Source organism: Pyxicephalus adspersus, chromosome 1 (assembly GCF_032062135.1).
Source record: "Pyxicephalus adspersus chromosome 1, UCB_Pads_2.0, whole genome shotgun sequence".
Classification (NCBI taxonomy): domain Eukaryota; kingdom Metazoa; phylum Chordata; class Amphibia; order Anura; family Pyxicephalidae; genus Pyxicephalus; species Pyxicephalus adspersus.
In genome coordinates, this window is record NC_092858.1 from 107,950,757 (window position 1) to 107,967,381 (window position 16,625).

Here is a 16,625-nt window from a genome sequence, read left to right on the forward strand (position 1 = left end):
CAATAATGTAATTTAAAATTTTTTATCAAATCAAAGACACAGAAATTTGTCCAAAATGTAAATCAGGGCACTGGATAATGATGATTTATGCACTAAAAGATGTACTTGTACATTTAGAATTTATTGTATTTCACAGTATTCAAGCAATTGTATTGTATTCAAAATTTCCCGCCCGGCCACACTCCCCAAACGTGCCAGCGATTCACCCATCACCCGGAAAAAGTGATGCAGAAGTCGGCCGGGGGTTATTCGGGAAGCCACTGAATCGTGGGGCGCAGGTAGATTTTTTTTTCCTACCCTGAGTGTGACTCAGGATTACCGCTTTTTGCAAGTAAGAACCACCCTAAGTCACACTCAGGAATACCGCTAGGGGGGTAAAGGCTTTAAAGTAAAGATAACAGAGACTGTTGATCCAGGGAACATCCGATTGACTCATGGAATCAGAAAGGAATTTTTTTCCCGTTGAAGAAAATTGTACCAGGGTTTTTTTTGCCTTCCTCTGGACCAACTATGCCCATAGGGTTTTATATCTGGGATATTTTTATGTCCCTAGTGGTTGAACTTGATGGACTTACCGTATTTTTCGGACCATTAGACGCTCCGGACTATAAGACGCACCAGGTTTTCCGCACGGGAAAACAAGAAAAAAAAAATTCATTTGATTTCCCCTGAAAGTAAAAAAATATGCATTCGGACCATAAGACGCACCCTGATTTTCCCCCCACTTTAGGGGGAAAAAAAGTGCGTCTTATGGTCCGAAAAATACGGTATGTCTTTTTTCAACCTGGCTTACTATGTATCTTTGTAACTATGTGTGCTGTTCACTCCCTAATCAGGTAAAAAGGAGGAGGTTTTGTTTTCTAAAATCAGGTCAGTAGCATTACAAAGACATTATTTACAAATAGAACATCATGTACTAATAAACACACAATTTCTATACACATTGCTGACATCAAGGTATAAAATATATTTACTTATTCTTGTTTAATGCAATGACACATATGCAAAATCATAAGCTAAATGTTCAGAGATTCAAAAAGACAAGGATGGTTAGCCTCTGCAATAAAATAAGTTAAAAATTATTAGAAAAGGCACAACCTTTTACCTCTATCTGTTTGATAAAACAGAGAATTGCTTTTATAATGAGTGAATAATAATTGTTTTTTTGAGAGTGAAATCCTATCAAGCCAGAATATGGACAAGCCAGATGGACAACATGGACAAGAAAACAAGAAGATGGGAAGAGGGAGGGGATGTAGACTGTCAGCACAGGCAACCCTACCCAATTCCTTGTTTTACAATTTATTTAAAATTCAAGAACCTTACCCATAAATGTATGCTTTATACTAAGTAAGTTGCAGCAATAAATATACCTAAACCTGGCCAAAAATATAAGGTCATAACTGTTAGGATCAAGTCAGCAAGGTTATCAGACATTTGAAGCTGTTCTTTGCCCTGGTTCACACAGAAATCAAGTAATCAACACTTATCCAAAATGCAACAGTTTTAAAAACTTGCCACAACCAAGCACATTTGCAAAAAATGTCACTATAACTAGATAACTGAATTTGCATATGGCAAAGTATCTAATATTAAAAAAATCTCTTTGACTTTGGCTGAAAAAAATAATTAAATTAATCTTTTTACATTGGACACATTACCATATGTAAATCCAGAACAATATCATTATTTGTGCAAATATGCTCAGTTGTGGCAAGTATGTTGCATTTTGGGTACACACTGATTTCTGGTGTGAACGCAGCCCAAGGACAGTCAGCTGCTAATGCATGGTATTGTTGCAGACATAAAAAAATACTACTGATCCATTTACATTTTTGACCCTATGCCTGTGGCCAGGTTTAGGTCTAACTGGAATGTAAACAGGAAGGCAAATCTAATAAAGGTTTCCAAATTAGATGGCAGCCTACCTGGAGTCCTCCACTGTTTGAAACTTAGTCCACTGATCTACTCTAACTCTCCTAGTAACATACTGGGATTTAAAAGAAGGCTTTAAATAGTTTGTACCAATAGATAATTGCCTCTCTAAAGCACAGATAAGAGGAATCCTGGAAAAAACAGGTTCCAAGTACAGGAGAAACTGTTCAACTAAAAAGATTATTATTAATAATATTAATAAACAGTATTTATATAGCACCAACATATTACGCAGTGCTGTACATTAAATAGGGGGTTGTAAATGACAGTTACACAGGAGGAGGAGAGGACCCTGCCCAGAAGCTTACAATCTAAGAGGGGGGGGGGGAAGCAACACACACTAGGAGGGGGATATGCAATGGTGGGTATGTAGTGAGGGTTTTAGGAGACAGAAGAAGACGGGTAGGCAAGTTTGAAAACATGGGTTTTAAGTGCTCTATTAAATGAGCAAGTCGAATATGACTTGGAAGACCATTCCAGACAGTCGGGGCAGCTCTAGAAAAATCTTGGAGCTGTGCATGGGAGCAGGTTATGAGTGAGGAAGTCATTAGTAGGTCATTGGAGAAGTGAAGAGATTGGCTAGGGGTGAATTTTTCTAGCAGGTCAGAAAGGTAAGTGGGGCAAAAACTGTGGAGGGATTTTAAAGCGTAGCACAAAAGCTTGACGTTGATTTGAAGGTGAAATGGAAGCCAGAGAATTTAAAAAAGAGTGTTGGGTTAGCACAAGTTTATTTAATGTCAATTATGTCTCACCAACAACAGTATACCATATATGAGGTCATCCTAAAGGAATGCAGCATATCCTTTAACTGGTATCCTTATAAGTTAAAATACTGGTTTAAGGAATGATCATTGGTCAGTACTGGTCAAACACTGGCCATTGTTTCAGTTCCTGGGTAGTTAAAAACCACAGTGCCAAACCTAATTAACTAGTCTTGACCAGAACTAACTGTATGTAACATGTTTATTGATCATCTGCCAAGCCATTAATTTAGGGGACTCCTTGGATAAATGCAACTCACTTCCGCAGCTAAGTATTTTTGTTAGATCTAAATCTATGTTGCTGCATTGTTTTATCTATCTGTCTTTATTATTAAATAGTATAATCTTTACATTGTACTTGCAAATCTCTGTGTTATCTCTCTTTGTACACTTCAAATTTAATTTATTATTTTGGTTTTTGTATTGTAAGTCATAGTGCAATCAGAATAAAATGCAGAAGTTGTTTAGCTGGGATAAAAGAAAGTTGCAAGATGATCAGAGTGCGAGTCCACTACCAAGTTGGGTGTCCACATCTGGACAGTGGAACCCAATTGCTCGCGAGTGTAAAAAATATGTTGCACCAATCTGATTGGCAGATCCCTGCCAGTCGGTGAGGGAATTAGATGTCTCAGTATGACAAAAAGGAGCAGAAGGCCGCTGCGCAGGTAGGATGGCAGTTTTCAGGCGCTCCAAGCTAAGACAGAGAAAAGAGAGATATTGGCAGGTTGTTACAGAGCAATCATCTCTAATGAGAATGTGTTTGCGTGATACTGATACGCCAAAAGAAGAAGTTGTTTCACAGTTTTCAAAGTATGTAGTTAATGCTGTGAAGAGAAAACAGCCTCTTACAAGAGAGGGGGCTAAGTTTCATGTTAGAGCATTGATTTCAAGAGGAAAATGGGAAGAAGTGGGGGAATTCAGAGAGTACGAGAGGCTGGGTGTATTACAGGATTGGTTAGGGATCCCCTTCCTTTAGATGGATGTTAAGGGGTATCTACCACCTGAGTGGGGCCAGACATGTCCTGATTTACTCCTTTAATGAGACAGAAAATTCTTAGAACAGCGCCACAACATTTACGCCCTGCACTATTTACAGTATTAAGTGCTTTGGATGGGAGGCGGTGGAATGTGCAAAAAAGCAGCAGCATTAATGGGTCATTTAGAGGAGATTGAAAAAGGACCAGGACATAAGCAAAGACCAATAAAAAGGACAGATAAGGGAGATTTCATATGGAGGTTTAAAATGAACAGAAAACCGTTTTTTTTTTTGTGATGTTGTGATTGTAACAGTGGTGTTCCCAAAGCAGACATTGATGGGATCCCTACTACTGATCTGTTCAAGCGCTGAAACAACTGAAGGATAGAGGGAAGTTACAGCCACCCAGACCCAGAATGGCCCCTCTTTAATGCCAACATATTTACATCTGAATTGCCAAACAACATAACAGAAATGGATATCTTACAGGGCCAGACTATCCATACAATGACAGGGATGTATGTGTTTGGCACTTCAGTCTGTTGCTTCTCTGTGTTTGTAGTCAAACCCATTGAGAGGGATCATGCTAAATGGACATCAGTGTACATTCTACCCCTGAAGCACCCAGTTTATTTGAAGCAATATCGGGGTACTTAAGAAAATTACAGAGACTATCCAGGCCCTGTTGGAAGCAGGGGCATTCAGACCATCAGTCAGTTCTTTATTGCTCCCGTTTTTCCAGTAAATAAACTAGATGGATACTACAAAATGACCACTATCAAGGGTTTTAAAAAAATGGTCTATCTTTTGGCTGCTGCTGATTTGGATATGGTGACACTCACAGAGACTGTTGCTCAGACAGTGGGGGAGTAGCATATGGTACTTGATTTATCAAACGTTTTCTTTCCAAAACACCATTGATGGAGAGTCTCAGGATCAATTTGTGTTTACTTGGGGTGGAAGACAACATGCCACAATTGGATTATTACAAGGTTGCCCACACAGCCCAATGATTTGTCATAGATTGGTTGCTAAAGATCTAGAAAAGCTTCCACCAATTTCTTATCTGGAACAGCTACGGACAGAGTTAAGTTAAAGTGGTGGTCTTTCTGCTCAGGAATCAACCATTTTGAATCAACAATTAGCAGGACTGGTGACTGCACCTGTTGAACTGGAAGCACCTGTGATCATGATTGATGGGAAACTTTGCCAAGAGGCTTCGGATTGGGAGCATTTGATAGCTGATGAATAAATAATTGTGTGATACACTGATGGTTGAGCTATGGACAAATTTGGACTACTACTGCTTTTCAACCCTCCACAGAGACAATGTTTTATCAGATTGAGAGGGAGGGTTTAGCCGATATGCTGAAATACATGCAGTGGACATGAAGACTGAAAATGCCGCAAGTTCATCTGGACTGAAGTTATAATGACCTGCTCAAACAAAAAAAAGAGCTGACCCCCACAAATACATTGATAGATTGGGTTTGGGTTGTGTCACAACCCTCTGTTTTGTTAAATCAGTGGGTGGTGGGGGGTAGTACACCATTGCTTCACTTGTTAGGTCAGGGACGACAAAGTATTTTCTGAACTAGGTTTTTATTGTTAAAAAGTGAACTCAGTTAAAGGACAAGGTAGACATTTTGGGGGTCCATTGTGGGAGAAAAACTGTAAGTTTGTATAAACTGGACCACTGTATTCTATCATGCATACATAAAAAAACGATGTGACTATGACCTATTGCCTGACTGATGTGACAGTGACTTGACCCAAAACATTTTTTAATGTTATGTGATTATTTGCATGGATATGGATAAAATCCAGTATAGCAGATAGGGGAGGGAACATAAGAAGAAAGATGAAGTATTTGTAAAAGTTCTAGTACTAGTAAAAGCTAATACTAATGTAAAACTCAGGGATGTTGATGTTCACCCTGTTTGTTTTCCTTCCCACAGGCTAGTTCCAATCTTGGTGGCTCTAATTGGTATCACTATGACCTGGAGTGGATTCTGATTATCAACGTCTTATACTGCACACTCTTGAAAATTAATTATTGTATATGCATCATCATTATGCCCAGCTGATGAATAATACAGACTGCTGGATATGTACTCATAGTCCATTGTCATCTAGAACTATGCCATTTATTGCCATTCAAGTACCACCAGAGGAACTTTTGAACAGGACATGGATCAAATATACTCCGGAAATATAATGGAAGAAGAAAAGAGTGACTGAAATCTAAAATGGCCAAATTGCTAATCCTGGTTAAAACCTGTCATTTGATTCTTCAGGGTTAGGGGTTAAAGTGAAGCTATATTACATGTTTTATGGTATATAGTAATTGTTATGCTAAATATTTGTGTTGGTTTCTTTTTCTGTTTTATAACTAAGTGTACTGATTCAACGGTGGAAGTTCTGCCTTTGTATACTGTTGGTGTTTCATTATGACGTTGGTGAGCCGGGGAGTGGAATGTTGGGTTAGCACAAGTTTATTTAATATCAATTATGTATCACCAACAGTATTACCTTATAAGGTAAAATACTGGTTTACTGGTTTAAGGGTTGATTATTGGTCAGTACTGGTCAAACACTGGCCATTGTCTTAGTTCCTGGGTAGTTAAAAACAGTCCAAAATCACGTGCCAAATCACTCAACTCATGCTGATAATTTCCTTTGGAACAGAATCCTCTTCAATTTCAAACTCTTCATCATCATAATCATGTTCTTCAAAAGAGTGTGGTGTAACGAAAAGCGGTACTGGGATTTCATCTGAATGAGCCACTGTATATTGCCGATGGTAGACTAGGATACTCGGTTACATTTATTTTTCTTGGTATATCCTGAAGTTTTCACTATACAAAAGTAACAGTCACTGAAATGATCTCCTGGCTCTCGCCAAAACATAGGTATACCAAATGACGTCTTATCACGTGTTCCCTTTGTCCACATCCTTAAACTCTTGACATACTGTTTGCACACCTTATGAGAGGCCCAAGACTTATCTTGATCACCAAGTTTACCTTTTTGAAATATGCCAAATAGGCTTGCTCTAGAAATGTGCTGATCGCCTTTTGACTGGAAATGGTGAAACTGCCACAGATATAACAAAATGAATCAGGGTTGTTTAAAAATTTGTTCAAAATTATTCCCCAGTGTAATTTATACCTTTTTTGCCTTTTATATTAGAAAAAATAATTGTTTGAATGCTTCGCTAAATTGGAGAAAGTCTATGTTAACTAATAATACTAATATGACCTAAATGAAAAGAAAATGTGTTAATGTGTTACATCTTGGTAGTATATCATTAGCAAGCTTCAATTGAAACACAGCTTGCCTATATTTCAGGTTTTTCCAGGTCTCAAATGTTTTAAATGCCCACCACCCAGTAAGCAACACATTTGCTTTGATGAAAACAAGCAATGGATAGGATACCACTATTTACTGCAGACACCCTCAAGACACCAAATCACAGATGGCTTTTTTGGTCTAATTTGGCAACTGTGAATGGGGGATTCATTTGTCATTGCTAATCATAAGTCACCTACTTGTTTCTTGTACTCTGCCCCCTTTCCCTCTTCTTTGATAGTACTTTTAAGCTCTGTGGAGTATTCTGGTAAAATCAATGACAAAATTTAAGAGTAGAAAAAAATATCATGGTCATGTTTAATAAACATAGAAGCTGCTTTTAAATTACAGCATGAAGTTCCTTAAGAAAAAATAACACCGGCCAAAAAGTTGTAATTAGAGTGCTACAGAATTTTTTTTTCTACCAAGCAATGTAATAGTGGTATCTGCATGAAAAAAAAGACTATACATAACATTCCTCAATTTAAAATGTTAGGCCAGATTTGCTTTGTTTAGTGAAATGCCTAAAATTTGATGCAAATTAGTCTCGTATTCTTTGCAATAGGTTTTCTACAATACAAGCCAAATGAAAAATGCATGACTGATCAAAGCATTATTCAGGCTGATCTTAAAAAAACAAACATGGTTAAATTATATGCTCTTCTGCAAAGTCTTATGAACCTTAACTTGTATAATAATAATAACAGTGGCGATGCAGATTAGTACACATACAGTCCAAATTACATGCACAATGTAAGAAACAAAATAATAAGGACCATAAGCGAAACATCCCATTTTGAACTATATATAAAAAAAAAAAAAGCTAAAGAAATAAAAAGTGAAATTGAACTCCATCCTTACCTATTTTCTCCTCACTTTGATAGAGTCTTCTCATGTCCTGAATGGGAATTTCCCATATTTTACCTTTCATACAAAAAACATTAACAGCTTCAGCAGCTATACAGAGCCCAAATAATTTATTGTTTGATGGACAACAAGCATCATTAGGTCCTCTCCCATTGATTTTTCATTTATTTGTATCTATCCTATTTTTAATCATCCACATGCCTCCTGTTTTGCACATATACATTTAAGATTTTAATCAAGGCTCCAATTTTCACAACCTTCTAAATGCTGTACAGCCTTGAACACATGACCTTGTGTAACCAAAAGTAATTTAAATGCTATATGTGTGTGTAAAAAAGGACACACAGTTATATTTGGATTTTTAATAATGAAACACTAACCAAAATGTACCTTAATGTGCACCACCATTAACTCAAAACCACTGTCACCACCCACAGATCTGCCTTCTTTTTATGAAACCCTCATTTGTGCTAGGATTTTCCAAAAAATTGGATTAGAAGATATGACATCAGTAACAAATGCTAAGATTTCTGCAGATTGCCTATGATTTAAACAAAATGTAATGAATATTAGAGTTTGTGTGTGTGTACACTCACCAGCTACTTTATTGGTCACATCTGTTCAACTGCATTTTAGGATAATCACACAGTTCAACAAAAAAATAGTTTTGATAATCATCAGAAACCACTGCAAAGTTTTCTAAATCAGATCATTTTTCCCCACGTACAGTTCCTGAGTTATGAGTACTTTTATAGATAACATTGTACGTGCATGTATTTTGTACTAAAACGTAAGCACCCATGAAGTGAATATTAATACATCTTCAGTGTGAAGTAAAATAAGGCACACTGTAGTATAGATCAACTGAACAGTGTCAGTCAGTTACCATTGTTTCTTCAGAAATGCTTAGAGTATGATTTTCTTGTGTACTCTGTCTGGATTGTCACGGTACCGCATCGAGCAGTAGTCAGCCATCATACTTTCATTCCAGAAACCTTGGTAGTGGTGCCCCATTACCTGAATGTCTTGGTAAAAACGTTCTCCTTGTTCGTCACTCACTATACCAAGATTTTCCGGGAAGAATTCTAGATGTGAGTGCAAGAAATATATTTTTATTGACATAAGACAACCCAGTTTCTGGTATGAATCAAGCAGATTCTGAACTCCTTCCTTTTAACTTGATATGGGGAGGTGGCAGAAATATTTTATCAACCAGAGGCAGAAACTTGACACTGCTTGTTCTGGGCCTATAGGTATCTCGTTAGCCAATCACGCTTGACTTAAAGGTCTCCCGTAGATGGGCTGTCCCACAGACATAGGAAACAGAAATATTTTGTGAATCCTCCTTGCATCAGGAAGCCAATGACCCCCCACAGATGTTCCACTTGTGTGTTTTATACTGGATTGCTTTAAGTAGTAACTTCATGTTGTCATAGGACTCCTTTAGGTTAACAGAATGGGCAATCAGTAAACTTGGTTTGGAATTACCATTATGCAGCAAGACTGCTTTCAAGGATCTTTTAGAGGAATCAATGAAGATACGCCATTCAGATGGAACATGCTCTTGTGACAAACTAACTGAGTGCATTTATATCATGACAGTAGCACAGTAAGCCATCCCTAGTGAGGAACATTGTGAAGTTATGATTTTTTCTGTAGTGAGTTACAGTTACACCCTTTGCAAGCAAGTGCTTCTGTTTAAGCCTTGAAGCAAGAATTTCTGCTTCGTCTTTGGTGAGATTTAGATCACGAAAAAGATCATTCAGCTCTGCTTGTGTAAAGGTCTCTGATTCTGAATCTTCATCGGCCAAGTAGTCAGGATCAGATGATTCGGGGTTGTAACTGGCTGCAGCTCCAGCACATTCCTTCATCACCTTCTACAGAAACAAGTCCATCATGTGGCAGTATCGGAACGGACAATGAATCATCATTGGGAACAGGCCTAATTGCAGAATCGAGGCTGGGATATACAATTGTGTGCTTGGTTTTATCTGAGAATCTACTTTTGTTGATTCGGAAAATAGCAGTCGATTAGATGGTCTCGCGGTTCTCTCCACACCATCGGAATTGCAAATAGCATTTCTGCTTTATACCAATTTAGCCAGTCACGCAGTCCGTTGAAACACCTAGTACAGATGACATGTGGAGCCCAAGATTTATCCTGGTCACCAAGTGGACAGCCGAAATATAATTTGTATATCTTTTTAAGTTCTGTGGTAATTAGGCGACATTGTGCTTTTGTCGTGAATGAACCACACACGTAACAGAAACTGTCTTGATCATTTAGGGAATTTCTAGGCATGATGACAAATAAAATCAATCACTGTTAGTGCGGTCTCTAATCTTAAAAAAAGAAAATGGTCAATAAATGTTGTAATATGTTAAGGCTCTTTATACCATATTTTTCACACAATATATAATTAGCTGCATAACAAAAACGTGCTAGAGAAAAACTGCAAACAGATTTGAAATCCGCATCAAAAATACCACAAAGCCCACATTAACTTATATATGATGAAAATTGCATGTTGACCTGTGTTATCTAATCAACCAAATACATGACAACGACATTTGGGCATAGAGACATTGTCAAGACAGCCTGATGATTTTCAAATGGATAACAGTATGAAGGAAAAAAGGTGGTTTAGGTGACTTTAAACATGTCATGGTTGTTGGTGCAAGGCAGGCTGGTCAAAATATTTAGGCTACTACTGATATGCTGGGATTTTCATGCACAACCATCTCTACGGTTTACAGAGAATAGTCAAAATCTATTTTCTGTTTATCAACAACTACTTCTATAAATGACAGTTGTTAAAAATTGATCTGTAACACATTCTGTCTAGAAGAGCAGGACTACAATGTGATGAATAAATAAAAAGTTATTGCAAAGAAGCAACTAGCTTGAGCTTACAATTAAAACATTTTAGCAGTAACCTAAAAATTGTGCCCATTCAAGTATCCATTATATCCCCCCCAAGAGTTACACAGTATTGGGATGTTCTTGGTGGACTATACTACATACTGGTTGACATCAGGCTGAGCAGACATTGAGATGTAAATAACTGCATGCACAAGGTTTCAGTCTATTAGTGCAATGAGCTCAAACATATGAGACCAGCAACTAGAATGCTACTGCAATCTAAGTAATTGTTTTTCATCATAGAGGGCACATGCATAAATACACTAGTAACTAATGAATTGTTTCAATTAAAAACATTAGAACAATTAAAAGGGCCTCTCTGCCTAAACACAACCACTTTACATTTCATAAATACAGTTTAGTCTTAAAGAGGAACTCAACACTGGAGGTTGTTTCCCCAAGTAAAAGCAGATGGTAGAGGCTCAGCTCTTGCTGTCAGTAAAGGAACTCCTCCAGAAAGCACAGAGTCTCAGGTTTCATTTTTTGGATGCAAATACACCAAACACATTGCAGAATGAAGGTGCACCGGAAGTGTCATCGTACGCCGATATAGGTTCACTTGTCTTGTAAAGGTGTATGTATAGCCCAAACTATTTTTTTTAGTTAGAGTGAGTAGGATAAACTCCCTAGAAATTTTACTCAGATTGCACAAAAACATTTTGAAGATTTAAAGTTTTATCATGTGTGTCTTACTGTGAAGACTATGGCAGAATGTCCCAGACCTACCAGTAAATAAAAAAAACACTTAGCATGATCATATAAGCAAAGGAAGAAACAAGTACGTCAAAATCCAAATCTAAAATGAATGAACTTCACTGGTTACATTTTGTGACATTATAGGACTATGGGAAAAACAGATTAGATAGGCTTATAATTTTCCCAGTAATTTGTATTTTTTAGTTTTCCTTTTTATTAAGGGAAATACATGGTAAAGTAATACAAAACTGGTTGAGGTGCAATCACAGTATATTATATAAAACCGTGAACAGAAGAGAAAGCTACACAAATATGCAGTAGTGGCTATATTGATTTCATTTAAAAGGCAGTTCAAGTGTTACATCAATATTTATTGTTTTTCCTATCAATAGACTGCACTGTGATTCATGCTCAGTGATGCAAACATCTTTGCATTAATACTCAAGTTATGATCTCAGCATTTGGTGTGGGACCAAGGTGATATGCTACTCATTTTTAGGATGATAAAGTATAAATTTTAGGGGTTAAAACTAAACTCCAGGTAGATATTAAATACAGAATTCATTAAAACACAATACAATTTCCTTGTTTCAGCCTGCTGTAATAAAATGTGTACAGTAACACTAAAGCTACATACACACGTCAAATTTTTCTCGCCTGATAAATCGCATATTGGGCGAGAATCTGGCATGTGTACAGCCCCCGACGTTCATCTTCCGTGGATCCATCCTGGCGGATCCACGGACGATGAGCGACCCTAATGCAAGGGAAAGGGGGAGAGCGTGCAGCAGGGTGCCACTCTGTTGCTCTCCCCTTCCCCTCTTCATAGAGCAGAACCGTGCTGTATGTTCATGCATCGTGCGGTTCTTATCGTTGGAAAGGATCATAAAAGATCCTTTCCAACAACAAGAATTGAACGTGTGTATGCACCTTATTACTAGTAGAAGAAGGGGCATGACTGGTAGCCTATCTGCCTCAGTGATGACAGAAGGAGAGAGAAAATGAAGCAAAGGGGTGAACTGCTCCTGATTTTCTGTAATGTGCAATCATAAGCTATTAATATTGCTCAGGACGTTTCTCCAATTATGAAATTAGTAAATGTCACATTGCAAAAAAAAATTAAAATTTAGCCTTTTTTATCCTATCCTTACACTTTAGGTATTGGTCAGCATAAACCTTAAAGTCATAAGTTTAGGCAGAAGCATTGCCAAACACACCACAAAACAGGAACATTCTTCCCAATAGGATAAGAGAGGTTCCGTCAGATGCTGATTTCGCTCCTCCTAATCAGGACCAACAGAAACAGATTTGCTAACTTTCCTAACTATTGCTTCTATTAACAGTAACCAGTTGTGGACTTGAGAAATTGAGACTGGTTTCCTAAAAATGGCTGAGCTAAATGGCTATCATATCTATACTGTCATTTTAGAGATAGAAAGTTCTGGGGTGAAAGAGCACCTATTGATAATGGGACTTTAAAGGCCACTCACTATACATATAATAAAATGCACTTCATTATAAACAGTTAAAATTGTACAAAAATCATAAAATCAAGTAAAACACAGGACATTACAGCAGATGTCCTATTGGGGTGTTCTCCAAAAGGTTGCACCCACTTTAATGTCTGATGTAGTACACTTAGAAGTTTTTCTTATTTAATAAAATCCTCTAGGTACATGCTGTTCTTTTCCTGTCAGCATATAGGAAGCACCCGGAAATGGATGATCAGCTGTTTCCAGCTGCTTCGTCTATGCCGACAGGAAATCTCCCTATGAGAATGAAAGCAAGCACATGGGAGGCCAAGACACTATGAACAGCAAGTACCCAGAGGATTTTATTGCATAAGAAAAACTTCTAACTGTATTAAATCGATAGGAATTTGGTTGAAGTCCTTAAAAACTTTGATCATCTGTACCCAGTTTGTGACGCCCTTGTGTTATAATATGTAAGGTGTACCAGCTATATACCAGATACCTCATGTTTTTTTCAGCTTTGGTTCCAAGTTGCTACATACCAAAACCAGATCTCCACTCTCCTGAAGAAGCGGATATATCCGCGAAAAGCGTATAGACATGAGTGGGTGCAACCTCTTGTAGGACACCCCAATGGTACATCCGCTGGTATGTCCTGTGTTTTACTGAATGTTATTTTTGTACGATTTTAATTGTTTATAATAAAGTAGATTTTGTTATATGTATAGTGAGTGGCCTTTAAAGTCCTATTATCAATAGGTGCTCAGGCTGTCATTTTAGAGGGCAGGTTTAGGTCAGGGGATGGGAAGCTTAATGGCTATGGTAAGCTTAGGGGGTAGATTCCATACACCCTACCAGTGCTGGGATTCTAGCTACAAAAACTAATGTATTCCTATAGATGGAAAGAAGACAGCTAGCATGGCAGTGGCTCGTATACTTAAAATATGTGATCACAATCAATCAGAAAATTTTATTCCTAAGAATTAATTTACATTTATAAATTTTCACAAAAATTAGTTGCCTGGTTTTTCTTGGCTTCGATGACCAAGAAAAAAAGCATACACCATGTAATGTCAGTCCAAGGCCAGTCCAACTCCCAACACTAGCAGACAATGCTTACCTTCAGAAGGAGTCAGCAACATACGTTGATTTTTTTTTTTTTAAGCTTGTGTGAAAGCTAAAGCTAAGGCTTAGTCTACACGGACTGTTTAAAAACTGTTTAAAAAGCTAATAAAAAATGCATAAAAAAAGCATATAAAGGAACGTTTACATGCATTAAAAAAAAAAAAAAAAAAGTCCATGTAGACCCAGCCTAAAAAAAGGATAAAAAAAAAAATCTCTGAACCTCCTATGGCAGAAACCCCGTTTGTTTTCTGACTTCTAAGCAGGATGCCAATTTCAGCACTGCAACACATAGGTTCTGAGGCTCATATGTAGACAACAGGTAAAAAAAAAAAAAAAAAGGTTGCAACCATGGCTATTAGGAAATATAATTGTGTTGTGACAGATGGGTGGGGGGTTAAATATAAAACAGTGGCCTAGGACAAATTCAAAGCAAAGATGAATGAAAGCACAAGAGCTAAGCCTTGCTTGGTAGTTAATTGTAGGCCTCAGATAAAAGTACAAATGCATAATGAAGATGCTTTTTAAATAAAGATTAGTAATAATGTTTAGTAAAATCTTAAATAATGTTTTAGTGTGAAATTTTGCCTCCCTTTATGCATGAAATTTACAAACCTATTCTGCCAATAGACTGTAGGGTTTATGGATGCATAGTATTGCATTAGGAAGTAAAACACAACATTTATCATTTTATTTCTCACTTCATTACAATTTTGTATGTCACATAGATTAAAGACATTTACTGTGAATGATCAACAGCATCTATGCATGAGAAACTAGCATACATGTAAGGTGGAAAAAAAAGCTAAAGATCAGCATGGATATTGTATTATATTGTCTAAAAAAAATATTTTTTATTTTTTAAAATATAATACATTTTTTATGGCCCACAAATATAATCCAGTGTGTCTATGAAAATAATCTAAACCTGAAGAACAAGCTAATAATTGGACATCCGCAAAGATTTTTAATAAAAGGGTACTAGTAATGTTAGTACCTAAAATGTAATAGGGTTTTGCAAGTAGTGGGGGAAACCAATTTAATTTTGAATTTCTCCAAGGTAAACCTAGTGATGCAATAACCATTTCCTTTCAATATCAATCTGGACTGTAATGTAGTGCTGTCAGTTTGTGCTATAGGCTTCAACTAGCTCTGCGTTAATGTTTAATTGATGAACGGTGTACACAAGTATGGGTATATGAACTACCACATCATGTAGACCCAGCCTAAAAATGAGTTTAAAAGACATTTATACTGTCTACCAATGGTATTCTCTGCGAAAAATGAAACTGGAATCACTCCAATTCAACGAATTCAAAAATTCTTAGCACCCTTCAAAACCTAATGCCATAAGTGTCTTATTACAATGCCTAATACAGAAGAAAACCACTGGTAAAGAAAAAAAAAGGAATCCTCGACTTTTGAAAGTCATCTTAAACACATTGCAGGGATGTTAGAAGCAATAGAAAAGGTATAGTAGAGCAGCCAGTGCTGCTCCTAGGAGGACCTATGCGGCAGAGGCACTGCAGGTAGACTTTCTGGACTGTAATACAGATGAACTAAAATGCACATTTGTATGGAAATGCGGAACTGCAGTGTGGATTTCAGCCCAACCATGCTCTCCTTACATTTTTTTTTATGTCCCACAACTAAGCGGTCCGTGCTATATATTCAGGATGTCGGATCTCTTTCAAGTTTTGATTCCATAAAATAATTTGACAACAACGGCATACAGCTAAAAGTGCTTAGTGTGTTTAATGCCTGCCTATGATTAATAATTTATTGGCGCTGGATCGCCTTCAGAAAACAGATGGGGGAAGGGTATATAAAAGGGCGCTGATGCTGCAGAATTTGTGCACAGCAAAAACTTGTTTGAGATGTTAAAAGGGAGGGCAAAACCGCAGAGCCAGAACACGCCCCGTGTGATTAACACTTTCAGCTCAAAAGATCTGCAATATGGCCCCACCACCCCAATTCTAACACCTTCAAATCTTAAGAGAAAAAAAAACAAGGGTGCACTACAACGATCCCAGGTACAGAAGGGCTGACAGCATGCATTTCGCCATTAGAGAACACGGCTGCTCCATGTTTACATATAGCTCGGTTGGGTTTTACCTGTGTGGGGAGTTTCTTTTAGTGCTTGCTTCTCTGTCCCCCGGTTATCTGCAACTCTGTCTGCAGTAGTAGAGACACGCTAGCTCCTTCCCTCTTCCCTCCCTCATACTAATTCCTATTCCTCCCACGTCTCCCTGCATCCTGCTCCCGATTGGCCAGTTGCGGACTCCTATTATGCTAAACTAGCCCCCGTGGGATCACCAATGACCCATATGGTATCAGAAGAAAATCCGATCCGAAAGTACCGATTTGTTTTCCTAATAAGTTTTTATAGGACTAGCTATAATGTCCGTGTATTACATGTAGTACAAAAAGGGAATTCTTTTTCTTTCTACTAGATTTTACCCTGTCTCTTCAATCAGTATTATTATACAGCCTATTAAACAGGGACCCTAAACCCCATCACG

General features: G+C 37.5%; 1 protein-coding gene across 2 annotated transcripts in view; it reads right to left on the reverse strand.

Moving 5' to 3' along the window:
• The window catches only part of LOC140338781 (synaptotagmin-2-like), a 63,911-nt gene extending 47,605 nt beyond the window's left edge, over nt 1-16,306 (reverse strand). For both annotated transcript variants that reach the window (XM_072423090.1, XM_072423092.1), the window contains exon 1: nt 16,219-16,306. The gene's annotated coding sequence lies outside the window, so the exon portion shown is untranslated. The remainder of the gene's footprint in view (nt 1-16,218) is intronic.
• Nucleotides 16,307-16,625: the final 319 nt, after the last annotated feature.